Below are 27,896 nucleotides of genomic sequence, written 5' to 3'. Positions count from 1 at the left end.
GCAGGCTCGGGGCGGTTCACAGCAGACATTTCACATACATCATACTATAAATGTTCTCTTGGCAGCTGGGGCGGCCAGCTAACAAAAGACAGTTTCCATTTACAATGTTCACTCCGATTTCCTTTACAATTATTTAATGCCTTCCAAAGATATATGCGTGGACGTCTTGGAAAACAGTGTTTTCGGGAAAAAGGAATTAATCAGTGCTTGATCCTTTCAGAATCACAGCTAGGGAAGCTGTCCTTTCGTTGCTTCTCTCCCTCTTAAATCTGGTGTCAGTTTTATACTTGGATGTCTTCCTGGAATCGAGTGGTGTCTCTTTCAGCAGGGGAGAGGTCATCTTCGTTTGTGGCGTTACTTTTTAATTAATGAAAACTATGTCACATCCTTTCTGCTATGGCTGTCAAAGTAAACAGTGACTATTAAAGGAGATAGATTCAGGTGGCCAACTGTGTTGGTCTGAACACAGTTTGAGCCCAGTGGCACCTTTAAGAGCAACAATAAGCTAAGCTTGTTATTCCTGTTTGGTCCTTGAATCTGTTAAAAAATCTCCCTGATGCTGTATGCTAATTTACTGCTCATCCTCTTCCTATATGTAATTTCCATTTCATTGTATCTGCAGAAGTGTGTGTGTACATGAAATCTTATTCCTTATTCCTGTTGGTCTTAAAGGTGCCACTGGACTTCGTTATATTAAAGGAGATGGTAGCTATCACAATTAAAAACATTTGTAGAGTTAAGTAGGGCTAGTTTCCTGCATTATGATGCAGGAAAGGGTTAGGAAATCCAGTAACAGGGTGGATCATTTGGAAATTAGATCAGGAAGACTTGTTTCCAAGAAAAAAATGGTCTGCTGGACTTGTTAAAAGTGCTAAAATAAGACCAATTGGCCCTGGAAACATCATGTTCTGATTTTTTTTTAAGTAGACATTGGATTTGCTTGTTTTCTTTCTGTCAGTCACAGTTAAATAGTATTAATTGTGTGAGGTTAATTTTGGTTGCTTATATATTGCATGATGATGATGAAAACTTAAGTCTAGCTTAATCTTTGTACTTGCCAGCTGTGTGTTTGTAAGAAATTGTATGGCAACATTTCCATGAAAGGAAAGCTGGCTAGTGCAAGGAAGACAGTAGGTGACAGAAATTGTTGTTGTGGACCATATTGTATGATAGTACTGTGTGTTCTGGTGATTGTCAAAGTATGTTTTAATATCAGGAGGGGCCAACCTGCATCATAGGTACCAAAAATGACGTGGCAGTGAACTACCTGGGAAGGAGGCTCCTTGTCATTGAGTCAGTTCCACATGTCTGTCTGTACAATGAGATACTATTGTTCATTTCCTAGGTCAGTGAAATAGAGAGGAAAGCCTAAGTAGCATCCTGCGTGCGTATCCCTGCGTGCGTATCTTAGAACAGTACATTTTCATTCCTAGGGCTGGTTTGTGTGGCTTATTGTCCAGGTGAATTGGCTATTAATAACTTACCTTGGTTAACCTTGACCTCCCTTTGGCTGTGTAGTCCTATGCAATCTCTAAGCCCATTCACTTGGCCAAGCTAATTCTGTACTGTTAAGTGTAGTAATAGTTCAAAAGAAGAACACTTTCTAGTTTGTCAGTAACATTTACGAGAAGCTTAACAGATACATTTTGTATTCCAAATACATGACTTGACTTGCGTTTGGTAACATTCTCCTCTAGAAATGATGAATTGGCACAGCCCCAAAACATCCTGATCTTGCACTCCTTTTATGTAGGATTTTGGAATCCATCTGAAGTTAACAACATTTGTTTAAGACTTGGTAGTAGCTGCTGTTCTCAAAACAGAACATTTAAAACCCAAAACAGCAGTACCATAACAAAAAAAATCCCTACAACTTTATTAGGTAACGCTTGTGTGCTGAATTCACATTTAGACCCAGTGTACATATATTTCTTAGAAAATTAATATATACCCTAGCCCTTTACACTTTACAGAGTGCAAGATCTCAGTCTGAGATCTAAGAGCTAGCTTGGTGTAGTGGTTAAGGGTGCGGACTTCTAATCTGGCGAGCCGGGTTTGATTCTGCGCTCCCCCACGCGCAGCCAGCTGGGTGACCTTGGGCTCGCCACAGCCCTGATGAAGGTGTTCTGACCGAGCAGTGATATCAGGGCTCTCTCAGCCTCACCCGCCTCACAGGGTGTCTGTTGTGGGGAGAGGAAAGGGAAGGTGACTGTAAGCCGTTTTGAGCCTCCTTCGGGTAGAGAAAAGTGGCATATAAGAACCGCTTCTTCTTTTTCAGTAATATCAGTTGATTCAGATAGCACTTGCTATCAAGTACGTATTCAAGATCTCTGTTGTGAGGATACCCTAAAATGGTGGTGACAAAACTGTGTCAATGAAGGTTGTTCATGTACTACAATTACCATGAGCATGCTTGCAGGGGCTCCTTACCATGAGCATGCTTGCCAGTTTGGTGTTTTGGTTAGGAGTGTGGACTTCTGATCTGGCATGCTGGGTTTGAATCTGCGCTCCCCCACATGCAGCCAGCTCAGTGACCTAGGGCTCGCCAGGGCACTTATAAAACTGTTCTGACAGAGCAGAGATATCAGGGCACTCTCAGCCTCGCACACCTCATGGTGTCTGCTGTGGGGAGAGGAAAGGGAAGGCGACTGTAAGCCACTTTGAACCTCCTTTGGGTAGAGAAAAGCGGCATATAAGAGCCAACTCTTCTTCTTCTTCTTCATTGTAACTATAGTCCATGGACATTTGGAGAGCCACAGCTTTTGGCACCCGTGCCCTAGAACAAGCCATTTAACCTGAAATGAAAGAATGTGTTGAGTTAACCTGAAAGAATGTTACCCTTCACATATGCATTTTGCCATGTTTAACAGTTTACTAAATACTAAAATGCACTACTATACCTTCTCCTTTGTTCTAAATCAGAGTTGTGGGAGCCCCTGCAAACATTTGACAGGTAAAAATCTGCACAGTTGCCTTTGCCTAGGGTTTAATCTTCAGATGTGACTTGTCCAAACATGATTCCTAGATATATGTAAAAATGTTTCATGCATACCAAATAGTATGATTAAGTTTGTTGATGATCTGATGGACAGCAGCTACTTTCCTCCTATGTATGAATTTGCCTGAATTGCTAGGGAGCAGAACCCATGAATGAGCCAATTATACAACCTGCTTGTACCTGTCTCCTTTCATGAAAAACAAAACATCCCAAGCCTTGGATTTTCCCAGCAAACATTTGATGGTGGAAAGCGCTGTGAAGTCATGGGCCACTTACAGCAATGCCATAAGGCAGGGGTAGTCAACCTGTGGTCCTCCAGATGTTCATGGACTACAGTTCCCATGAGCCCCTGCCAGCAAATGCTGGCAGGGGCTCATGGGATTCACTTTACCTCTGCCAGCTTGATCAGTTTCAGGAAAAGTTGGGCACAGATGATGATGTGGTGGGGGGTGGGGAGGATGCAATATAGATCAGGATTAGGGCATTGGAGGAAAGGGCAAAATACTTCTTTCTTGGGAGCTAGAGATCAGCATGGCCAGTTTGGTCCACAGCCTTATTTTGTGCTTTTAAAAAGTATTTTTATTTAACAATTTTTAATGTATATAGATTAGATATAAATATATATAGTAACTATCATCTGACCAAGCTTTCTTTGTGGATCATGTGTTAGTCCTAGCCATTTGAAGGTAGACGAGGTCATAGACAGCACCCCTCCACCCTGAAAAATTATCAACCTTCTTGATATATGCCTTTTATTTAGTGTTACAAAAAACATAAGTACACTTTGTCTAAACATTAGACGTGAAGTTATAGACAAAACAACAGTATTACATATTGCTGATTAACATTATGGCACCTCAGTTGGACATATTACGTTTTATATGGATGTTTCCAGATGCTCTGTTAAAAGCATAGTAATATCACATTTCGTAGTTTGCAGAATAATCCTGTAAATCTCCATTCTGGTCAATGCAGTATCCAGTCCACTGCATTTAGTGAAAAGAAGGATGATGATAATTCTTGCACAGCTGGGATTACTATGTTGCTGCCACCCCAGATTTTAAGAGGATGCATGCTCAGTTCTGAAGTATCGTCCATAGAAGGGACAGTAAGGAATTGAAACCAACTAACTGCAGGCAAGTGTCTTGAGAAGTCATTGGTTGTTTTCACTATGGCAGTGAAGATCAGTTAAAGCAGGCCTTCCCAATCTAATGCTCATGGACTGATTGTGTCCTTTCACCTATCTTGTTGTAGCACCTTGAGTAAAGGTGCTGTGTATCTGTGTATCTGTGCTTTGCAGCTTTCTCCCATACCTGTCCAATGCTGATCAAAAAATTTGGGAGGTTGCCTGAATCATTGTATCTGCATTACTTCTCTCCTAAGAGATTCAAGGGTGTATGTTGACACTGACCCCCCCCCCCCAAGCTGGTTGCTGCCAGCCAGCTGGATTACTTCGGCCAGCAGCATAAAAGACTCCTTCACTGGTGTGAGTTACTGGGAGAGTGAAAGCCTAGCAAGTTGTTAGTGAGTTTAATGAGGGGGAGGGGAAGCAGAAACAAAGAATAGAGATTTTTGGGAAGAAAGTGAAGACCAGAGGTGGGACTGTAAAGGAAGCTGTGAGGCAGTCAGAGATTAAAAGCAGGAGTGAATGAATGGGAATGCTAAGAGAATATAAGGTGAGAGCATACATAGACTGGCCTGAGGGCAGAAGGGGTAGCTTGAACACAGAGGTACAGAGAGACATGTAGGCTGGGGAAAGGAAGAGATAACTTAGAAATGCAAGTATAGAGATGTATGGGTTGGGAGAAAAGGTCAAACTGTAGATAAGAAAACAATAGCTGAGAAATGGTGTTAGAGAGAGGTCTGTACAAGGGAGAAGAGAGTGCTATGGGGTCAGAGAGGTAAAGTCTGCAGAAATAGATCTGTAGAAGTACTTATGACTTGAAGTAGAAAATGGGGTAGTGGATGAAGGTACAGAGAAAGAGAACTATATGGTGTTGAGAGTGAAGAGCGCTGTGGAGTAGAAAGGAAGTGAGAAGGGTGCACAGAGAAGGTGAATCTGTTTAACAGAAGGTGAGTTAAAATTCAAGCACAGAAATGCAGTTATGTGGTTAAAGCTGTAATATGGTTCTTTTAAGTTAGGGAATTCAAAAGCTATTAGAACAATCTCAATTGTGCACCACCTAATTAAGCTCACATTTGCTTCTATTTGGAAATAGTGATAGTAAAAACTGGCACTAGATATCTCTTGCTTTGTCTTGAGATGTCTCAGCATTTCTCTTGAACCTCTTCTTTGTAGATTGAGTGCTGGTTGGGTAGCAACACTGTGTACCATCGTGCCACTTTGCATTGGTAGAATCACGGGAATTCTCCATTAGATGACTTGACCTGTATGTAATTTTCCCATTGCAGTGACTCTGGAGTGATTAAGGAATCACATTTTACCTGCTACAGTGTATTACTGTTTGAATCCTGAAAAAATCCTGAAACAAAAGCATTTTCTTGAAGGCATGTGTATTCTTTGCAAGAAATTAAAAGCAACTTTACAATTTTTATGTTGCAAACTGATGATATGTATGAGGAATTGAAGATTGTGGGTATGGAAATGGACATTGGTGGACATATTATGTTTCCTGTGGTTGTTGCAATGCACTGAATCCTACTGATTTTTCTGCTAGTGCAAGATGGAAGAGGGATGATCTTAGCTGATCCTCCTCCTCATTGCATTCTCATCTTATGTGGCTGTTTGCTTTTTGTCCATGGGGCTCCTATGGTCTTTTCAGGGACATCTTTACTCTGTTGTGCCAGTTGAAAATCTGGTAAAACGTAATCTACTGATATTAGATAATTCAGAAACTGTGAAACCTGGGTGGGTGCTCATTTGTTTGCTGTTCTTTAATGGAAGTGTTAATAATGGATGCCAGATAAGTCAACATCAAGACTGAATTGTTGAACAAATGGATATAGGACTTTCATCTTGGAGGTTTTCCAATTACAAAACTTGGTGGTTTGGTTGTAGAATGTAAATTGATAATCGCAGTCCCCCTTGTCATTTGAGTTATAGTTCAGGAGTGGAAATCACTGAAAAAAATATTTCTGAAAACCTAGATTATAGTTTTAATTAGACTGTTGTGATACACAAGAAATAAAAATAACTATCTACTGTTGCCTAAAGAAAATTCAGTGTAGCCACAAGTAGCCAGCCAAGTGCCTTAATGGCTTATTGATGTTTATCCCACTTGTCTTTGGTTACAATGTCAATTTTTTCTTGGCCACTCAGAATATACACCATGGCATTTGAGATTTTGTCTTGTGTTTTGGAGGTAGGAAATGATTTGTTCAGTAGTGATGTGTCTAGCCGTTATAGAATCTTTGGCCCAAGATTTAAACATGTCTTTGCCATCAACTGATTTTGTTGTATGAAACAATGGAAACGAGGCAACAATTTAATGAGGATTGTGGAAGAGAACTTTTAAGATTTGTTGGGAAAGTGTGGTGGGGAAATAAAATTTAATTGACTGCTAAATAATCTAACTAGCATTCTACTACTGTTTTCATAACTAGAGTGTTGCTACGAAGGATTTCTAAAACAAGAAAACTTTTGTTTCTGCAGTCGCCTCTGGTTGTATACCCGCAAACGTTTGCTCGTATAGCCGTTAGTAGATGTCTTGTATTAATCGTAACAGAATGTTGTAAGCTTCGAGAAGAAATTTAAGAATTCCCAGAAGTGTCGCAGTATTGCATAACGTATAGCAATAAGCATGTGATCATTAATGTGGCATATAATAAAAGCAGCAGCATGACTCCTCTGAAGTCTAGACTGTGATTTGTAATCTCTCCTGCAACGTGCCAGCCGAATCTTTCAGCCAAACTATAATTGTCTGCATAGAACTAGGGAATGTGTTCTGCATTATTATTATAATATATATTTTTAAAAATCTAACCGAGTTTTGGGTGCATTTCATTCTGAGTTGATTCTAATGTATATATTTTGAATATTAGCCATATTGAACAAGTGTGCATGCATATTGGTGGTTATAGATTTGGAATTAAATAAAGTCTTTTGGACTACTTAAAATGGGGTGAGCAACCTGCCAATTGGAGGTGGGGGGGTCACACCATCATAGGAAGGGCCAGCAGGGGCCATTTCATGTATTGGGGACTTTCATACGGGGGTATATCAGAATTTTAAAAAGTGGAATGTGCTTGTACAAGTGGATTTCATTCACTCTAATTTCAACAGCACCTGCCCATGAGCCACCAAAAGCCTATACTGAGGATCAGAGGATTCTTCTAAAGAAACCCACAGAAATTGGAAATAATGACTTAACAACAGTTACCATCCCTACTTTCTGGCCAACCTGATTCTTTACAAGTATTTTATTTCTCTCCAAAGCAGTAATTGTATTGAACACACTAGAAAGAGGGATGTGAAAACCCAGAGTGGGGGGACGGGACAGAAAGACATCAGGACAAAAATACAGCTATTCTCCCTTTTTACCGAGATACATTTTGGATAGTGATTGCTCTGTCCTGTGTTTTTTAACAGGGAACTTGGCTAATTGTTCTGCAATGCATACTCTTATTCACACAGAGCATTGCACTGTGGGACCTGAGAGTATATTTATTTATTAGGTTTATACAGAGTATGCTCAGCATTCCTTGCAGCTGAGCATGGCAAGATAAGATTAGATTGATGGTGGGATGGTACTTGCATCTATTTAAACAAGAAGGTTGTTCACTATTACTGATCTTATTCCCTTGTTCCCCATTGTTTGAAAGAACTGTAGCCTGCCCCTTGTTCTCTGCCTGCATCTGTCTTGTGAGGAATGATGAAGAGTTGGGGGAGAGGAGGTCATGCAATGCATATGAATCAGATATGCATTAAGTTAGCAGAGTTTAAAAGTCTTGGCTTCATGTTCTCTTAGCCATTTTAGGCTCGCTTGCAAGTTTTTAAAGAGTCTGGTTTTATCAATAGCTGTAACAAAATACACATGTTGTGAAAGGTTAAGAAGTCATTTCTGAGATCTTCTCAGTCGATAGTTATGTATTTATTTACTCCATTTTCTGGTAGAGACGATGGCTTTGCCAGTTCTTAAGATCCTAGTTTTTAGCACTTCAAATTTGCTTTGAAATTTCAAGTAGCTCAATACTGCATTTACATAGTAGAGGTACTATTATATGGTTAGTGAAATTATTTGGTGCCGAAGGAGTAATATAAAAAAAATTACACTATTAGTTGCCAAAGCAAACATTCCTATAACATTTTGGAGTGAGGAACAGAAGTTGCTCTTGACATATGTTTGATATTTTTGGGGACAAGAGATTGTAAATGTTAAAAGATGTGTGAAAATGGAGGAATCTGTGTTGCATACAGAATGTCCTGCATTCAGGCTTGGCCATCTCAATCTCCAGTGAGAATAATCTCAAACATCCTGCTGGGAAGGGCTTTTTCCTGAGGGTTTTGGAGAATACTGAGCTACGTAGGTTGATGATTTAACTTAAAGTAGCTTGATGTTGAGAGTTTCTTCTGTTAAGAATACAGTCTCTATACTCACCATAAATAAAACCACTTTAGAAAGAATAAGTATATAGATAGGAACAAATTTTTCGTAATAACTATCCTTTAGAATTTTGTTATCTTTCCAGTATAAACCATTTGGCTTACCTTGGACTAGATAGTCAGGCTCTGTTCCCTAGTAGTGAGTTTGGAGACAGCCATAGGACTCAGAAAGTTACTACCAGCTGGGAATATATGCCACGCTTAAAGGACATCTATATTTAGGATTTCCCTGGCCAAAGAACTATGAATAAATTCTCAGCGCTGCAGTTGTGTACACAGAGGGAAGCTTATTATTGTTAGCATCTTGATCCTAAACAATTATGCCCTCATCTAGACAGGGCAGTCTGCTCACGGAAGCACGTTTCTGCATACATGAGGTTTGCTACATTGAGAACAAAAGTTATGGTGGGGAACTCTGTAGGAGTTTGTTCAGCATCAGATCTGTAGAAGCAGGGGACATCTCATTCTCCCCTCCTCTACCAGTTCCTCTTTTTCCTTCCCTGAAAATGTCTGTAGCCCCCCCTTTGAGTCTTCCTCCAGCCATATGCCACCAGAACATGTTTTCTCTTAACTCTGTGAATGAGCAAAAGCCAGCTGCTTATTAGAAAGAAAGGGTTCATATTTAATATTTTCTCTTGTTTTGGCCACATGAAACACAGCAGATTTCAGAAGTGGATTTCACATCATGGCAACTGTGGAAAGTACTAATTTCAGAGATGCTGAGTATTGCCTACTTGCGTTAGAGAGGAAAGTAGGAGTGCTACAGCTGCAAGGGAAACCCCACTCCTCTTTTTCTTCAAGTAGGAAGCTGAGCATGTTCGTGGCAGCATATTTTCCAGAGCTCCTGAAACTTCATTCTCAGCACCTCCAGTTAATTGGAGAGATTTACATTGCAGTCCTTCTCAGCCTGTTGAATTCAGTTCACTAGATGCCTAATAACCCCCACAGAGCTTATTAGGACATTCATTTCATATTCAGATAATCCCTGACCTTGTGTTCAGGGTAAGATTTGATGTTCTGCCTTGTAAAATATTGGAATGTAGGGTTGTTGTTTTTATTGTCTTTAGAAGCTGATGGATTGCATCACTTTTAACATGTTCTTTCTTTAATAAACTTCAATACTCTTCCCTATCGGTGTAGGACTGTGACCCAAACACAACCTGCTTGGTCACCAAATTTCTGTCTAGCATATATTCCTTTAGTAAATAATCGTTCTTTGCTCAAGATCATCTGATCATAAGAACTCTGAAAGGGAAGTAACGTCAGTATATGTAGAAGTGTGTAACTTATTTAGCATTACACTGTTAATTTTTAATGAATTTATTAAAATTCAAAAATAGTCAAAGTGAAATAGTTTCAAGGAAAAAGAGAAATTCTATTTCTCAAAAGCTCATTGTTTTTTAAATGCCCCCTTCAAATGCAGGTTATTCAGTAAAATAGGGAACCATTATTTCAAGTGTATTTTGTGTGGATAAGTTTAAGTTTTGGGTAGGATATTTAAGCTTCAAAGTTGAATTCTCCAGAAATTCTGGGTTGGCTTGGTTGTCTCTTTATGCATGTATAGTTTGTAGGCTAAGAGTCCATGCTGCCTAACTACTTTTTTAGTTCACACCTTTCAATACAAGAACATTAATTTGTGTGGAGAACTCTTCTGGTATAATGAACAAGAACTGCAAGGAAAACTAAATTTAGGGAGGTCAAACTACAGATGGCAGCTTTAAAGTCTGAGCATGTCCAATAATAAGAAACAAGAAGAAAGCAATTTTAAATGCCAAATTAAGCATCTGCTTAGCAGCTGTGGAATCTTTATTAATTAAGTAAGTTAAGATGTGGCACTCTGACTTCCTGAGTATAGATTTGTCACCCTATTCCAAAAGCTGAGCGTGAATTATTTCTTATACAAATTTGAAATACATTGCTGTTGACCACAGTCTAAAGTATATTTATTCACTTATAACTTGCATTTCTCCTCAAGGGGGACCCAGAGTGGCTGATAACATTTTCTTCTCCATGTTATCCTCACATTAGAGGAACTGGAGAGATGTTGATTTGTTTGGAGACAGTGACAAGGGATGAAGAATCCAGTCTTTCCTCCAAGCTTCCATCAATCTTCTAAGGCTGAGATAGGAACCTACAAACAAACAAAAAGACTCTGTCTTGTTTCTCACATTTCCCTCCCTCCTCGAAAGAAGAAGGAAGTAGACAAATCAGTTGATTAGCTAGTGGCAATGTCTGTTGTGGGGGGTGGGAACGATATGCCAGAGCTGCAAAGTTGGGTCATGACTGGTTGTATAGCCTACAGATAAAATAAATGGAGTTTTGTGTAGCTCAAAAGTTACTTGGTTCTAGTGGATGTAGTGTGCAGAACTAGGATTGCCAGTGCAATGATTCTGCTGGTAGAGATTTAAAAAGAAAATTCCCTGTTGCCAAGACTGATGCTCCCATGTCAGAATTCAATATATTTTTCCTCACGGTTACCTCTTAGGAGTCTGAAATATTTTCCAGCAAATGAAGTGAACAGCAGGTAGTAATTCATGAATTGCACAAGTAGAAGAGGTCCTAGAAAGCCCATGTGTATTTAAATGGTTTTGTTGTATTTTTAATGTCATCATTTAAGTCTTTGACTTGGCTTATATAAACTGATTTATTTATGAATACTGCTATAGTCCTCCTTTCTCCATTGGGGGACCCAAAGTGCCTTAAAGCATTGTCATGATCACGCATGAAACTGCCTTATACTGAATCAGACTCTTGGTCCATCAAAGTCACTATTGTCAATTCAGGCTGGCAGTGGCTTTCCAAGGCCTCAGGCAGAGGTCTTTCACTTACTGCCTTGTCCTTTTAGTTGGGAATGCCAGGGATTGAACCTGCGACCTTCTGCATGCCAAGCAAATGCTCTGTCACTGAGCCACAGCCCCTCTCCTCCACTTTATCCTTGCAAGAACCTTGTGAGGTATGTTAGGATGAATGTGTGGCCAGCTTCATGACAGTAAGGATTCAGACCTGAGATTCTGGGCGTGTAGTCTGACTCTCTATTGCAGGGGTAGTCAAGCTGTGGTCCTCCAGATGTCCATGGACTACGATTCCCATGAGCCCCTGCCAGTGACCGCTGGCAGGGGCTCATGGGAATAGTAGTCCATGGACATCTAGAGGGCCGCAGTTTGACTACCCCTGCTCTGTTGGCTATACTGTTTTGGATTGTGATGTTCAAAATGGTGTTAGAAATGTATGCAGAGCTTTCAAGAATGTTTACAAAGAATAAAAGTATAACAGTGGAACAGTACAGAACTGGCACAGGAAAAAAGACAAAACCTGTATATATTTTCACTCCCTAACATTACTAGACTTCTCTCAAGCAGATCATAGCTCAACAGATTTTGGAGTTGTTTTTGTTGTGATACAGTGCAGTCAGAAGTACTGCTGTGTGAGGGACACTAACAATATAATATTGAAAAGTTATACATGCACAGGCAAAAAGGAATTCTGGCTTACAAAATGAGGCTGTAATAGAGCCATCCCGTATCTCACTAGGCTCGTTCATTGTACCCAATTGGTTGATTGGGGCACTCTTTGCACTCTCTAACCTAATTTTCTGATTAATAATATCTGGCTCCACATGCTAAGTAAGAAACATGAGCATACACTTTCCATCTCATGGAAAAGAAATATATATTCACACCACCAGGCCTTGCTAGTGAAAAACTATTGACATTTAGCCTTCAAGTGAACCACCCTAGGCAATATGAGGGCTCTGCTTAGTTTTATTTCAGTGCAGCAGCAGTCCTCTACAGCACTCTTAAGTCCACAGTAAGTGTAAAGGTGTTCTGTATTCTCCAGATTTTGAGCTTGAAGAGTTGGATGGAATTAGTTACTGAATTGTATTAACTTTTATTTGAGAAATGTATGAAAAAAATATGGCAGCATTAATATGAATGGATTTATTATTAGTATTGTGCAAGTTGAGGCGACAACAAAATGTCGCAGTGACCCATTATGCACGGGTGGAATAACGCACATTCGTGGTGGAATGGCGGTGACTAAAATCATGGATAACGCACGGTGCCGGCTGCAACCGCTGCAGCTTCTGTGCATGCCGCCGAAAAAGCCGCGTCAGTGAAACACGGAAGAAAGTGCAGCTTCCGGGTGACCGGGGCGCAACCAGAAGTGGCGCCCGGATCGCCGCGTGCATAATCAGTTACTCTGGGTTTTGCCGCCATCGTGCCCCGCCCCGTGCATAACCAGGGTGTGTCGCGTCTTCCCCCTCCGCGTTTTCCATGTGACTCGAAATCGCCGTTTCGGCGGCCGTGCATAATGGGCCAGTGTGTTGAAATGTTTTGTATTTAAAGTGCGGAGAGCAAATTCCCTTACTCAGTCCATCAGCTCTCACTGAGAAAGTAGAGAACTTTTCTCATAGCCTTGCAAAGGTGGAACTTGGAAACTCAGAGCCGTAATCCTTTTGGAAGGCTGTGGGGCAATAGCTCTGTAATGTTGCTATGGGAATGTGGAAGGAAGTCTAAAAAGGTAAAGGTATCCCCTGTGCAAGTACCGAGTCATGTCTGACCCTTGGGGTGACGCCCTCCAGCGTTTTCATGGCAGACTCAATACGGGGTGGTTTGCCAGTGCCTTCCCCAGTCATTACCGTTTACCCCCCAGCAAGCTGGGTACTCATTTTACTGACCTCGGAAGGATGGAAGGCTGAGTCAACCTTGAGCCGGCTGCTGGGATTGAACTCCCAGCCTCATGGGCAGAGCTTTCAGACTTCATTTCTGCTGCCTTACCACTCTGTGCTACAAGAGGCTCTGGAAGGAAGTCTATAAAGAGATTATTCTTCTCTCATGTGCTCTACCCGCAACAGCTGCTCCAGAGCTCTAACCCAACCCTTTCTATGTAGCCCCATAGTATGCATTGGGAAAGGGTGGGTAGAGGTAAGGAGCTTGCTCATTCCCCCCCCTCCCCATCCTCTTTTCCCATCCCTATTATCTTGTAGGCTGAACGGAATCAAATCATTGGGCTTGTGCTCCAACATAAATGCCAAGAGACCACAAGGTCTTGTTAAAACACCGTTCTCCGCCTGCTTGGGGGACCTTCTCCTTTTAGGGCTGTTCTGGGAAAGTTACATTTTCTTACAAGTCTGTTTCTCTTTCTTTGCAGAAACTACCCTCCTTCTTTTACTTGGACCCGTTGCGCTGCTTTCATTGTCTGCATGGTAGCTGGCCACATTGTTATTAGGGTGTGTCCAAACTGGAGTGTAGAAGGAATTGCCTGAAGGAGCAACAGTTTGAAAATCCCACCCCTCTAAATCTCTTTCTCCTGGGATTATCTAATGCTGGAGTCCCCAGCTTTTTTGTATCTATGGGTACCTTTAGAATTCTGACACTGGATGGTGGATGCAGCCTTAAAATGGCTGTAAAAGGAAATGAAGCCAACCACAGAATCGCAGGGAGTGATGTCATGCCTCTCTCTGATAACTGTTCAATATATCAGGCAAAAGCTCTATTTAACGTGTCTTTTAAAATGAGCATTTTGTTTTAAAGTATTTGCTGTATATTGAAGCACAGCAAAGACCCTTGTGCCATGGTGGCAGCTTTTGCCAAAGCAACTTTAAAAAAATCTGCACAGCCGTTCAATCTGTACTAGACAAAAGGCTCACCTGCCTATTGTTCAAAAACCTTTGACGGGTGCCCAGACAAGTGCCTGTGGGTGCCATAGCACCCAAGGGCACCACATGGGGCAATCCCGCTCTAAGGAGATTGAACAGACTGTTCATTTCCCCCTTCTTTTATTTCTTCAAGTGTCACTCAGCTGCTCTAAAAGTGTTGCTCCTTCTCCGGTTGGTTTAGTCCTCATTGGGATAGTTTTGTTTTTTCCCTTTGGTTGACACCCAAAGTCATTTTTCTACAATCCTGGGAACCCCTTTGATTATATATAAACCACTGTCTTGTCTGTGGGTGGCCTCTTTTTTTGCTGCTTTCATTCTGGGAGGTGGGGGGGGGGAAGAGATACTTTACTGTTAACTGACAGGCAGACAGCCCATAGGGAATTTTGGGAAGGGAGACTAATTTGGAATTCCCATCTCTTGTTCCAGAATGCTGTGTGCTGTTGGTAGGTTTGAGCAAGCACGTTTATTTTCTCCCTTGCAAATGATGCATAACAGTTCTGAACATTCTATCCCTTCTGGAACATTTCAGTCCTCGGTTAATTTTTTTGAAGTTCTTCCCCCCCCCCCCCCCCAGTTTATGAAATTAGAGTTCCGCAGTACTTTGGAAGTCCCCTGATGTAAATAGAGATCCCCCAGTCTTGTCTGTAGGTGGTCCTGCCCTCCATCCTGTAAGTTTCAGGCTCATACAGCAGTCATACCTGTTGCTCTCACTAGAGGGGTCTCTGTAGTGAGCATAGATGTTGACTAATACGGTTTTGGTTGTTCATCCCATATACTGCACTCTCAGAATGAACACCTCATTCGTACTTGGGTAGCTCCTTGCAATTCCCCTCTTAGACCACAAACTAAGCATGGTCTCTCTCTCTCTGATATCTCTTGGTGTTAATAATCTCATGATGAAATAAGCAGCTTTAAAGGAGAATTTTAGCATGGCTATGCCTTTTTCAGTTGCTACGCTGGATAAGTGTCCTTTTTGGAATACTTTTACTCTTCCTGGTATTACTAAGCTCAGGAACAATTTTTGTGTGTGCTGCTGCTCTATATAGCATTGATTGTTCGTAATAGTTACTTGAACCATATTTGTTTACTGTGACTATGGGGGGGGAGTGTATGAAGAGAGATGTCTCCATAGGTTCTGTGTTGTTTTATTTATAGCACAATAGATCCCTGACATGGTTGACATTTCCGGGTCCTTTCCATGCATCTCTGCCAGTGCATCTGTTTTCTCTTAATTTATTTGCGAAGATGCCAGAATGAATGTTTAGAGAGTATTTTGCCCCAATATAGAGGAGTCATTCTGAAAGTGCAGGAACTATGCTTGGTTGTTGCTTAAGGGGGGGGAGGTATTTTTACTTTATGCTTAAAGTGTAACAGTTGCTTATAGTGGTAAATAATTCTGAAATTAGAGGTAGTCAGCCATCTGAGGTCGACTTCTCTAAAACAGTGGTAGTCAACCTGTGGTCCTCCAGATGTCCATGGACTTCAATTCCCATGAGCCCCTGCCAGCATTGACTACCTCTGCTCTAAAATACATCCATCTTGCAGTTGCTTCATATCGGCCATTGAACACATCTTGCTTTATTTTTGTTTTATTCTACTTCAGTTATAATTACCAGTGGGTGCTTACCATGATGGGTCGTTCTCCTCTGGAGTAAGGAGGACATCTGCAAAGTGAGTTTTGCCACCGGCTTGTCAGTACGGCAGGAGTTTAAAAAAACAAAAACAAGCCCTCCCTCCAGTTCTGGCCATGCGCCGTGACATCCCTCTCTCTCCAGTTGGGAAACTCCGAAAGCTAAAAAACTGCTTGCTAACTTCCTGGAAGGAAATAAAGGAGGAATACCACAACAGAACAAGAAGGAGGAACTTGAGCTCTATAAACTGTGCTAATGTAAGTTTTCTAGAATCGGACAAAACCTTTCAATCTGTTCTACCGAACAGGGAAAAAAACATGTTAAACAATGTATTGCAGCACATTTAGGACCAGGTGCGACCCAGGGAGGGGGCAGATGTCCTCCGTACTCCAGAGGAGAATGACCCATCAAGGTAAGTACCCACTGGTACTTACCTCTCTTTGGAGCAGAGGACATCTGCAGAGTGGGACGTTCCAGAGCACTAATCAGTCCTGGGTGGGATGCCTGAACCTCTGTCCATTATATGTTGCAAGACATGCCTACCAAAGGCAGCACCTGAAGAACCATAGGCGTCAGTCTTGTAATGTCTTGTAAAAGTGGCCACTGAGGCCCAGGTTGCGACTTTAAAAATTTCTAAAACTGGTCCTGTTTGCCAGTGTGGCATTTGGCACCACACTTCTAACCAAATGTGCCATAATGTTTGAGGGAGGTAGTTGACATCAAAACACAACCACAAACACGTGATGATAGCGACAACCCGTATTTGGGGGAGAAACAAAGACTATTAGAGCATCTAATACTCTCTGTTCTAATGAGAAAGGCCTTAAGAGTCTTACGGACCCTCTCACTTGGGTGCTTCAGACTGGGAAAAAAGGAAGGTTGATTTTTTGTGGGATGTGGAAGGATGAAGACATATTGGGTTGAAATGATGGAGCTGTGCGAAGCACAACTTTGTGAAATATGCATAGTTGTAACTTTGCTGATAACACACTCAGTTTGGAGACGCGTCGGGCCAATGTGACCACTACTTTTGTCTTCATACAAAGCCATTTCAGAGGAATGGAAGCTATTGGCTCAAAAGGGTTCCGGGTTAGGGTCCTCAGCACCAGATTGAGCTTCCAAGTTGGGAATCTGTGGACCTGTGCCTCCTTTAAGAAATCTTGAAACATGAGGATGTCTTGAGAGTGGTAACCCTCCTAATTAGGGGGTGAAATTGAAGACAAGGTCACTACTTGCCTGCATAAAGTGACCAGCTTTAGACCTTGAGACAAACCCTTCTGCAAGAAACTTAAAACATCTGAAATTGACGGATGAAAAACATCCACCTTCTTATGACGTCCCCACCTTGTGAACGCTTTCCATGTAACAATGTAGATTCTGACAGTAGAATTTCTACATGAGGTAAGAATGGTGTTGGTAACCTCCTCAGAAAACCCCTCCTTTCTAAAGGATTTCCTTTCAAAACTTCAGGTACTTCAGGTACCCAGTAGCCTTGGAACGTAATCAACTTCAACTTCTATCCTTACCTTAGACATGTTTTTCATCAACACATTATTAAACCATGCCCTATTTCAGTTTGAACACAAGTCTTCCAGGGCTGAATAATTCCTTAAACCTCCCCTCACGTTGGAGCTGTAAATGTGTAGGATGGCCTTATGCAACGCTGACAGTAAGTACATTTGGATACCACTGTGGAAGATGGCTTTTGCAAGAAACCTCCTCAAATGTTGTATATCTTAACATTTCTTGTAAGCCACCCTGAGCCTCTGGGGAAGGGCGCGGTACAAATGTAAAAATAAATCAATTTTTACTTTTGAGACTCTGTGGAACAGAATGTGGAAGTTGAACAAATCAGCCCACTGTTGGAGCATGATGGAAATTGATATATAGTTACATCATTTTAACAGTTTGCTTCTCCATTGATTGGATATCATACTTTCTGATATGACAAAACTCTCCCCCCCTCCCGTTTTTGTTACTTTGAGGCAATAACTGTTCACTTTGTCTGTCTTCTATGAAAGACAGCTTTTTGTTTTGGAAGCTTAGCAAAGGAGAATTCTGGGATCTTTCTGCATAATTTCACTAGCAATAGCATATCTTAAACAGGAAACTAACGTGTGAAATCCGTATCAGATATTTTAAAAGTCGCTTAAATGGGTTCTGACTGAAGTTCTTGGTTTGTAATGGATTAGAGGCTTCAATTCCAGACCTACTTACTGGGAAGCAAGCCTCGTTGAACTCTGTAGCATTCTTGAAAAGACATGTTTAGTGTTGTGCTGTAAGTTTATTTTGATTTTAGTCCTATATAGAGACCAGTATTTTTTTTTCTTCTTATTCAGTCACTGTGATTTTTTTTTGTACTTAAAAATCATTATTTCCTATGTTCAGCAGAACGGCTCTGCTAACCAGTGCTGAGATGCCATTTTAAGAGGTTAGATTACTTTCTAAATGTTGCTGGGAAGGAGAAGGGAAGGGAAAAGATCAAGTTACTCGTTCTGCATTCCAGAGCCTACCACTAGACTTGAAGGCTGGAGACGCGCTGGCTAGAATACGCAGTTGCCAGTCCTCTGTAGCCCTGCCCCCACTCAGGGGAGAGCCCAAAAGATATTTTCTTTTAAGGGGGCCCTGGAAAAGGGAAAGCAATTTTCTTCTCTCCAGGAATTTTAAAGTGTCCTTACTGTGTGTTGATCACATAATGTCACTGCTGATGTTGTTTGCACCTGAAGTTGTTTTGATTCCTTTACATTCTCAGCAAACAAACTAGCCTATAAGGAAGTCTGAGGATACTAAAGAACTACAGCTGGACTCTATTAAGATGTTTCTTGGTATCAAGTGTTGGACTGTATTTTAATGCCCCGAATAACACATATTTCTTGAAAATTCCTTCTCAGTATATATGTGGGGGACACAGATACAATTTCTCCGTTATTAAAACAGTCACAAATTTCATTTTTCTTATGGGAATAATGGAACAGAGTAGGAAAAGTTTCTGTTCCAGTTTCCTGTCTCTTGCCCATTCATGCTAATTCAACTGTACATTGCTGTCCACGCCTTGTCTGATAAAAACCCTCTGAATTAAAGGAGATGAGGCTAAACTGATATCTATATAGCGGAGGGGGTGGCTTCTAATTTGTTCTTCGTGTTAACCTCAAACCTTGATTTAATTAAGCTTTTGTGTCTTGAATTTGCTTGTGTCAATCAGGGAGTCAAATGAATCCAAATTGTGGTTTTGAGAGGCTTACCGACTAGAGCGGGAATGTGAACCCTCTGGAGGAATTAGGATGGCTCTGAAGGGTCAGTTTACAGCAGAAAGAGTGTCTGTCTTGAGGGGAACTGGACTCCCTTGGTCATTGAGTACTAGTGCAAGTCAAGGACATACTATGCTTAATATTGAAAGCAGGAGTCCCCACTATGGTGCCTACAGGTGCCATGGTGCCTTCCAAAGCCTTTTCTGGCACTTGCAAAGTGTTTTTAGAAAGTGGGCAAGACCAGGTGGGGCCTTTTTGCCAGCAGGGCTTCCAAGTGGTCATTGGAGAACTGATAGAATGGCAAGAACTCTAGGAAGACCAGAACAACAATACTCCTTGCAATGAAACCAGTGCTTTGTTTATATTCAAAAACATCTAATAAGAACCACAGAAAGGAACTGTCCTATGTCATATTGGGCTTGAAGTCTGTGCTTATGAGAATAGACCATCTCCAAGATGCTAATTGAACAGAACTAGGCAGACGTGTGCTGCTTGAGTGTCATATTTTTCTTAGTTGCCTGCCAGACTTTCTACATACGTATCCACCAGCTATGTTCTTTGTGGATTTAACTCTTTTTCTAGGAGAGACTTTTGAACAATATATTCTGTATTAAAAAGTTGAGTCCAGTGGCACCTTTAAGACCAATGAAGTTATTTTACGGTATAAGCTTTTATGTACATAAATAAACTTTGCTGGTTTTAACAGTGCCAATGGACTCAAACCTTTTCCTGCTGCTTCAGACCAATACGGCTACCAACCTACATCTATATATTCAGTATGTTTCTGAAGACAGAAAACAAAAAAAAGCAGAATATCAAATATACACATTTCAGAGTATCTATTTCATTCAGTTACACCCCACCTTTCTCCCTAGTGGGGACCAAAAATGACTTTCATCATTCTCTTCTCCATTTTATCCTCAGAACAGCCTTGTGAAGTAGATTAGTAGATAAGGTCACAAGTGGGGATTTGAACCTGGGTCTCCCAGATATTAGTCGCTATACCACACAGCCGCTATACCACAAATCTCCCAATACCTTTAAAAAACTCACAGAAATGTACTCCTGCCTACCTAGATTCTTTTATCCATATGCCTCATACCCGTAAAAGTGAAAAACAAGTCCTTTGGGTCCGAGATTTGGTTTTCAGTTGCAGCAAACCAGATACCTCAGGAGTTTTCTGAACTGAACTCTCAGCATACAGCCATACCTTGTTTTGTCCTCCTTTGGTGGCATCTGGAGGAACATACTGCATCTGAATATGGAGGTGCAACTTAGCTATCATCTCTGCTAGTTCTTTATAGACCCACACTCCATGAACTTGTCTAATTCTTTGAATCAGCTTTCTGAGCCTAGTGGGTATCATCACATTTGTGGTCTTATATGAAAAAGTGTCTGTTTTAAGTGTCTTCAAACAACCTTTTAACCAGTTTGATTTTTTCTTCTGTCTATATCAGAGTGCCCACTCTTGACTTCCTCTGTAATTGTAGCCCTTAGTAGTCATTTGTTGCAAAATGAAAAGGTCCCAAGTTCTTTAGGCTTTCTTTCTAAGAAGATGGCTCAAACTCAGTTTACCAGTCTGTACTTTTTCAACTCTGAAATAATATACAGGTGACCAGAACTAATTATTTGTCTGTGCCTGAGTTCTATATTATGGCATTATGCCTCCTGTTCTAAACAGCATGCTCAGTGACCCTTTCTCTTTCTGAAATAAGTGAATATGTAGTTTCTGTTCCTGTTGTATAATTGAGGAATGCATGTTTAACTGAACACATTTGTCTTGCCAGATAATTGTTAATATTGGAGACTGAAACGGGGATGCAAGAGCATGCAAAAACATGTTTATGTAATTTCAGTCCAATTACAAATCATTGTTTTGACAGGATCTGTATTTTCATCTATTTATGGATGATAAGTAAAGAATCACAACTGGAGAGGATTCTTCTGAATTCCTTTGTGCAGCTGGAGTCCATGAGGTGGTAGAAGATTATAAGTAGATAACTGTTCCTGAATAGCCCAGCTAGCTCAGTCATCAGATCTCAGGAGCTATGCAGGGCAGGCCCTAGCTAATATTTGGATGGGGGACCTCCAAGGGATACCAGGGTCATGATGCAGGGGCAGGGAATACCTCTGAACATCTCTTGACTTGAAAACCCTACAGGGTCACCGTAAATCAGTACTTTCCATTTTCTGCTACCTGGAATTCCACACTCCATGAGCAACTCGATGATATTGGTAGAAGCTTAATGCCCTTGTAGGCAGCTGCAGGGTAGGCATTTGAATTGTTCTGCAACTGTGGTGGGCTTTGGGTATAGAACGGTAAGTGGGCATTTGTAATTTTCTGACCAAATTGTGTCGTTGAACATGGTTTTACCAATAAGTTAAAGAGAGTATTAACATTGGGCTTAATCTGTAATCAGGAACTGTAGCTGACCATTGCCGCATTTTACAGTGCAATCCTACGCACACTTCTTCCAGACTAAACCCATTTGTGATAGATTTTAGTAAGCTTTTTTTGTCGAAAGGTATGCTAGCTATTCTGAGGTTTATTAGCAGCTTATATTTCGTCCTTTTCTTTTGGATGTTAAAATTGATATGCATTCAGGTTTCACTTGGTATTTCTGTGAATAAAGAATTTGTAGACAGCAGGCATCTTGCAGTTTGTGCCAGCTCTGCAGCTGTGTTTGAGCTATTTGGTTGCTTTCAGGTTTATGTTTGCAGATTGCCTTTGAAGAAGGATTATTTCTGAAAAGTGTTAAATTCAAGTAAAAACTGGCATTTTTTGAGAAATTTTGTCTTTATCCAGTGTCCCCTCTTGAAGATTTGTGGGTAATTGTGGCCACATTGTGCTGTTTAAGAATAGGCCAGAGCTTCCATCAGAAGGCAACCTTTAGGTGGATTGCATTAGAGATGTGAAGGTCCCTTACAGACTATCTCTGGGGAAAGTTGAATCTAATCAGGTCAGCACTGCTGTTACCTCTAAACCTTACAGCGATGTTTGACACTGTTGACCATGGGCTACTAGCTGACATGAGGGTTCAAGGGTGCTGCCTTTAAATGCCCTGCAATCTTTCCTCCAAGGTTGAGGATTGAGAGTGACCCTAGGGGATAGGTCATCCCAGCAGCACATCCTAGTGTGTAGGCTCCTGCTGGAAGATATTTTCTTCCCAATGTTGCTTAACATCTTTATGCCCAACTGATCCAGAGTTTCAGCTTAGGGCATCATCAATATGCTGATGACAGCTAGCTATATGTGTTGATGGATGGCCACCTGTCTATATCCTCAGATTCTCTGACCAGCTGTTTGTAGACTGTGGCTGACTCACTCATGTAGTTGGCTGAAGTTGAATTCAGCCAAGATGGAGATCTGGCTTGGGCCAGCATGCCTCAGGTGGGTCGCTACAACTCCTGACATAGCCCTATTAGCATCTTTGGCAACCATCAAGAATCTCAGTGTGATTCTGGATATCTTCTTATCCAAGGAAGTCCAAATGAAAAATATAGCCTACCAGTCATCTCCACCAGGCTTGGCAACTAGCATCCTACCTGTTGACACCTGACCAAGCCACAGTGATCCATGCAAAGGTCATCCCCAGATTAATTACTGCCACTTCCTACCCTTGAAACTGTTCCAGAGACTTCAGCTGGCCCAGAATACAACTGCATGTGTCCTTACCAAGACACAGTGGAGAGCTCATATACAACCTGTCCTCTCAGCTGCAGTGGCTCCAGACTGAAGACCGAATCAGATTAAAGGTTTTGGTTATAACTTTTAAACTGTCTGGGACCATCACATCTGTGGTACCACCTTCTCCCCCAAAGAGCTTTAAGATCTGCAGACCAAAATCTGCACAGGATCCCTGGCCCCAGAAAGATCAAATTGGCCTTGGCCAGGGCTGTTTTGGCCATGGACACAGCCTGATGGAATGCCCTGCTGAATGAGATCAGAGACCTGTGGGACCTTAACTTGTTCCAAAGTGATTGTAGAATGGAGCTGTTCTACCAGGCCTATGGTTGAGGCCAATATAACATCTGGAAGTGCTGGCCTCCCTGCCGGAAATCCACCAAGTGAAATATTAACCAAATGTCGTCAGATAAAATTGGGCAACTAGCAGTCAGCATTGATTTTAATAACTTAATAGTTCAATGTTTTTAATTTAATAACTTTTCTATTGTATCTTATTTTATCTATATATCCTGTTTTGTTGTAACCTGCCCTATGTCACTAGTCAGAAAGTGGGAAATAAACATGAATGTATAAAATAAATATAGAAATGGATAAAATAATAAATATAGATAGTATGGTACTAGAAAATAAATAAAAAATATATATTAGAACTATACAGTGTGTATTAAAACTGTTTATTGTTTAAGTGTTAATAATTTTAGCAACAGTATATACACATTGTTAGGAAATACAATGAAGTGAAATACTTGAAGTAAAATGGAACTGAGTGGTTGGGACATATCAAAAGGGTTGCAGAGGAGTTTTTAAACTAACTTGTGGAAAAGTCAGCAGGCATTGAGAAGCGCCTGCTTTGGGCAGCTCACATGTAAGGCATGATGGGGTAACTGCTAAAAGTAATGTTTTTGAGAGTAGACTAAAACTTAATCGAAGGGTACCTTTGTGTGCAAAGATCCTAGAAAAGGAAGAATGGTACGGGTGTCCCAAGCCATTTTTTTTCCCTGAGAAGATTTTTAGTATGCCAAAGGAGCCCAAAGGAGATCTGGGGTGACTTTGCATGTGGATCTGAAAACTAAAGTCATATTGTCTGGGGCAGCTGAGCTCTTAAAGGCACAGTACAGCAAGTTACTTTGCCTTAAAAGGTGATTGCCAGGAGGAAAAACTGCCTTGCCACTTTTGTGGAACACTGCTAGAAAGTGATGCACTTAAGCAATCATTTCTTATTCACTAAAAATGCAGCAAATGGTCCAAATGTGTGCATGCAGGGAATATCCTGCAGACTGAAATAGGGAACATTTCTGCACAGAGGGGTAATCCACAAGTGGCTTCCTGCTTATAAATGCAGAATGGTGAATCTCACATTTGCAGCCCTCCTCCCAGGGAGACCTCTCACTTTTTCTCTCTGCCCCATCACGGCTTTTTGCCTCCTGATGAGGCTGCAAGGGAAAACAAGTCAAACTTCTTCGTCCACTCCTTAACTTGTCAATCACAGCAAGTCACCAGTCACAGCACAGTAGTTCTCTCATGGACTGAAACTTCTTCCCCCCAGCCCTGAAATTAATTTTTTAAGGCAGTTCTGCATTGCTATGTGGTAATACCACAACACAGATGCATTTTAATAGAAATCTACACTACCCTGATGCTATGGAGAAACACTAGAACGATACAGCATCCCCCATGCCCCTTTTTTGGAATTCATTTTCTTTTGTAGTTTATTTCTGTCTGGGTGGATTTCTGAGATGCTGAACATGGTCCTTGGAGCCCAAAAAGACATTTTATGCTAATGACTGGCTTTAGAACAAGGTGCTCAGACCTCTCTATGATCGGGAGAAGGATGCCAGATCACCAGCCCACACCACTCTTTCCCAGTTCATTTCCCACCTCCAGAAAACAGAGAAGGGGCTGTGTTTTGCCTGCCTGATTTCAGAAAGACCGTGGACATGTTAAAGAAGATTTTATTTCACCTTTGACAAAGTAGGTTTGCGATCGCACCACAACACAGACCACACCATTAAAAAAAAAATTAGTGGAGCAGGAAATGGAGAAGGGAGGGTGGGACAAAGCTGGCCAGACTTTAGCATTTCCCCCTACATATGGTCTTATCACTGGTTGTTCATCAGTGGTTTGCCTGATTTAGATGTTAAATCCAGTTTTCTCAGTTCCCAAAATTGCAAGTTAAAAATGGCCAAATCGTAGCTTGGCTACTGGACAGCCTAGGAATCTTGGCGACATCATGTGGAGGGGGCTCTATATGCCGCCAACATGCGAAGGCTGTCCAGAAACATTTTCCTTGTGCGGAAATGGTCATGCAATTTCTTGACGCTTCTCTTTCCCATAAGCTACTTATAAGACCTTTCCCAAGAAAAATAGGGCTTCTCTTCTATTCCAGGGGTGTATAAAATTGTTTGTACCTATTTCATAAACAGGTTTTCTGTGTGTGAAATAACCCTGTGGTAGTACCTCCCCTTATGCTCCACCTCATTTGTGAGGTAGTCTTATGCATTACCCGCTCTTTCCCCCATGTAGGCAAGAATACTAAAATAGTTTTCAAACTAAAATTGTTTGATTCTTTCTTTGAATATATTCCAAGTCATGTCAGAAAATGACGTGGGCCAGAACTGACAGCCAGTAAATAGCCCACAAAATATGCCTGTATTCCTCTAATAAAAGCCTTCAGACTGTATAGACCAGAAGAAGAAATGGCCTTGGTTAATTTGGGAAGGGATATCTGGTGGATTGTTCTGCAAATTGCTCCGTCCCAAGCCCCCCATTCCTATCTTTCAGCAAAACACTTTCTTTTTCAGATCTGTTTCTGTGCATTCTCCTTATCTGGCAACTAATTCTCACATCTTTAACACTTCTCAGGATGGTTTTAGGTCATATGAATTCCTAGCCTAGTCAGTAGCTGCCACCCCCCCCCCCTTTCTGAGCTTATCAATGATTGCCATTTGTTAACCAGTGTGTAAATTGCATCTCATAAAACTCACATTTTAAAGCAGGAGGGGGTGTGATCTTTTCTGTTTGTTGGGGGGTTGCTTTTTCTAATAGAGTTACTGGAAATAATTGTGTTGAAAGAACTATTAATATTAAAAGTATTAATAAATTGAGGAGTATTGTTACTCCTAGGGTGCTCCCCTAGATTGATAATTGCTTTTACCCTAGTAGAAACAGCTTCATGATACTTAAATAAACATGTTTTTGCTACTGAGTTGATGTTAATGGTACCTGAAGATTTCCCACTATTGCTGTTGATCTCCAGATGACCACGATCAGTTTTCCTGGAGACAATGGCTGTTTTGGAGGATGGACTCTATGGCATTATATACACTGCTGAGGTCCCTCCCCAAACCTCTAATTTCTCAGTCTCCACTCCAAAATATCTGGGTATTCCCAAATTAGAGCTGGCAGCCCTAGTTAATGTGGCCCGCTATACATCCTTGGAAGGAGGTGCGTTCCTGTTACACACATAGTAAGAAACCCAGCATATTGAAATATCTGTCCAAGTTTAGGTATCCCCCCCATCATTGTTCTGTGGAATTGAATTGTTTAAATTCTCTATTTTAGATATAGCCATTGATTCCTCTTATTCTCCCTGTTTATTTTATTTCGCTTTGTAGTTTTCACTTATACCTCTCTGTACCCTTTTGTAACTTCATCCCCTGCAGGGTTTTTTGATGTAACATTTCACAGGGTGCTGTATGAAGGTTTGAGATGGCATTGCCTGTCTCTGAGCATCTGCAGAATAAAATTTCCTTTCTTCAGATTTCTCTCTAGATCAGAAAGGAATTGATTTGAAACAGGCCCCAGATTTCTAAGAGACGGAAAATAAATGGATTGTTGAATTTCAGGGAGAACTCAAGTAATAAGGAATTTCTCTGAACCTTCTTTGCCACTTTCCTGAAAGTCCCTGAGCAAGTATCTTTGAAAAAGTGTCTCTTTGAAGCAGGTGCTCAGGGCAAAAAATGTCAGCCCCCCTCCCTAATGTTTTCCATTGAGGAACAGAGTAAAAGTTGGTAGACGGGAAGGAGGAATGAAAGCAGTGGAAGGTGAGTATATGGGGTTTTAGAAGGAGGGAAAGACGGAATAGTGTGAAGAAGGGGATACAGGAGAAAATGAATCCTTGCGGGTTCCCTGCCATACAATTGGGCCATAGTTTTTCTAGGTAGATGTTGCAAGGGGAGGGAAGGGGGGAAGGTTCGGTGGATGGTGGGTGGGAAGGAAAGAAGGAAAGAAACAGGAAGAGAGGAGAGGTTATCAGGCTGCCCTCCATAAGTCCTTGCATCTGTTTATTCTGTAATTATTAATTAAAATAAAGGTTCTCCAAATGCAAAGGTTAACTTTTTCTGTATTTGATATGGAAGTTAAATGTCAGCATATCTACTTGGCAGAGACTGCTGCCTTTAAGAACTGGTGCAATCTGATATTCAAGCGAGTTTCAGGTTGCTCCATTTTACACAAATGTATTATTTATTACCAAGGCTGTTAAACTAGTGATAGGAATGCTTACTAATGAGCATGGAGTGAGAGGGATTTTGACCTCCTTGTAATGGAAAATGTTGTTATGAAGCTCTGGGTTTGGAGGGAGGGAGAGAACTTATTATCCTGGAACTTATTATTTTGGGGAGGGGGGGGGAGCACTGAGGTGCAAAAAGAAACCAGCGTGAAACCAGTTGGGAGAGTCACCTTGCTGCATTGTCTTAACCAGAATGGTGTGAGCCTTGTAGAGTGTTTTTCTTTAGACTTTTTGAGCTCAACCACTGAATTTGTGCAGTTATGAACACTTTCCTATCAATAGGACAGATACATGATAAAAAGTTCCATTATGTCCAGTGACATAATGTGTGTGTGTCATAAGAATAAATAAGAGGTTACATTGCCTTCCTGAGTGTTCAAAACAACCTCCATAGGTGCCAGAAAGATTGTGATCTAACCTTTCAAATCACTTCTCCTGAGGTGAGTTACTCCAGTCTAAACCTATTCATTTCAATGGGCCTAGACTGGAATAACTCTCCTTAGGATCGCACTGCTAGTAATCAGTATTGTCTGTAGTTCCTAGTTGTCCGTTAGCCACAGTCTCAGAGGATGTCACAAGAATTAGTTACCTTAACCTTT

At 41.2% G+C, this 27,896-nt stretch overlaps 1 protein-coding gene across 2 annotated transcripts in view; it reads left to right on the top strand.

Moving 5' to 3' along the window:
* BMPR1A (bone morphogenetic protein receptor type 1A) overlaps positions 1-27,896 on the top strand; it is an 80,624-nt gene that overhangs the window by 790 nt on the left and 51,938 nt on the right. The window lies entirely within an intron of this gene.

Source organism: Paroedura picta, chromosome 8, assembly GCF_049243985.1.
Source record: "Paroedura picta isolate Pp20150507F chromosome 8, Ppicta_v3.0, whole genome shotgun sequence".
NCBI lineage: Eukaryota > Metazoa > Chordata > Lepidosauria > Squamata > Gekkonidae > Paroedura > Paroedura picta.
The sequence above is the reverse complement of the archived record's forward strand: the minus strand, read 5'-3'. Positions and strand labels throughout refer to the sequence as shown.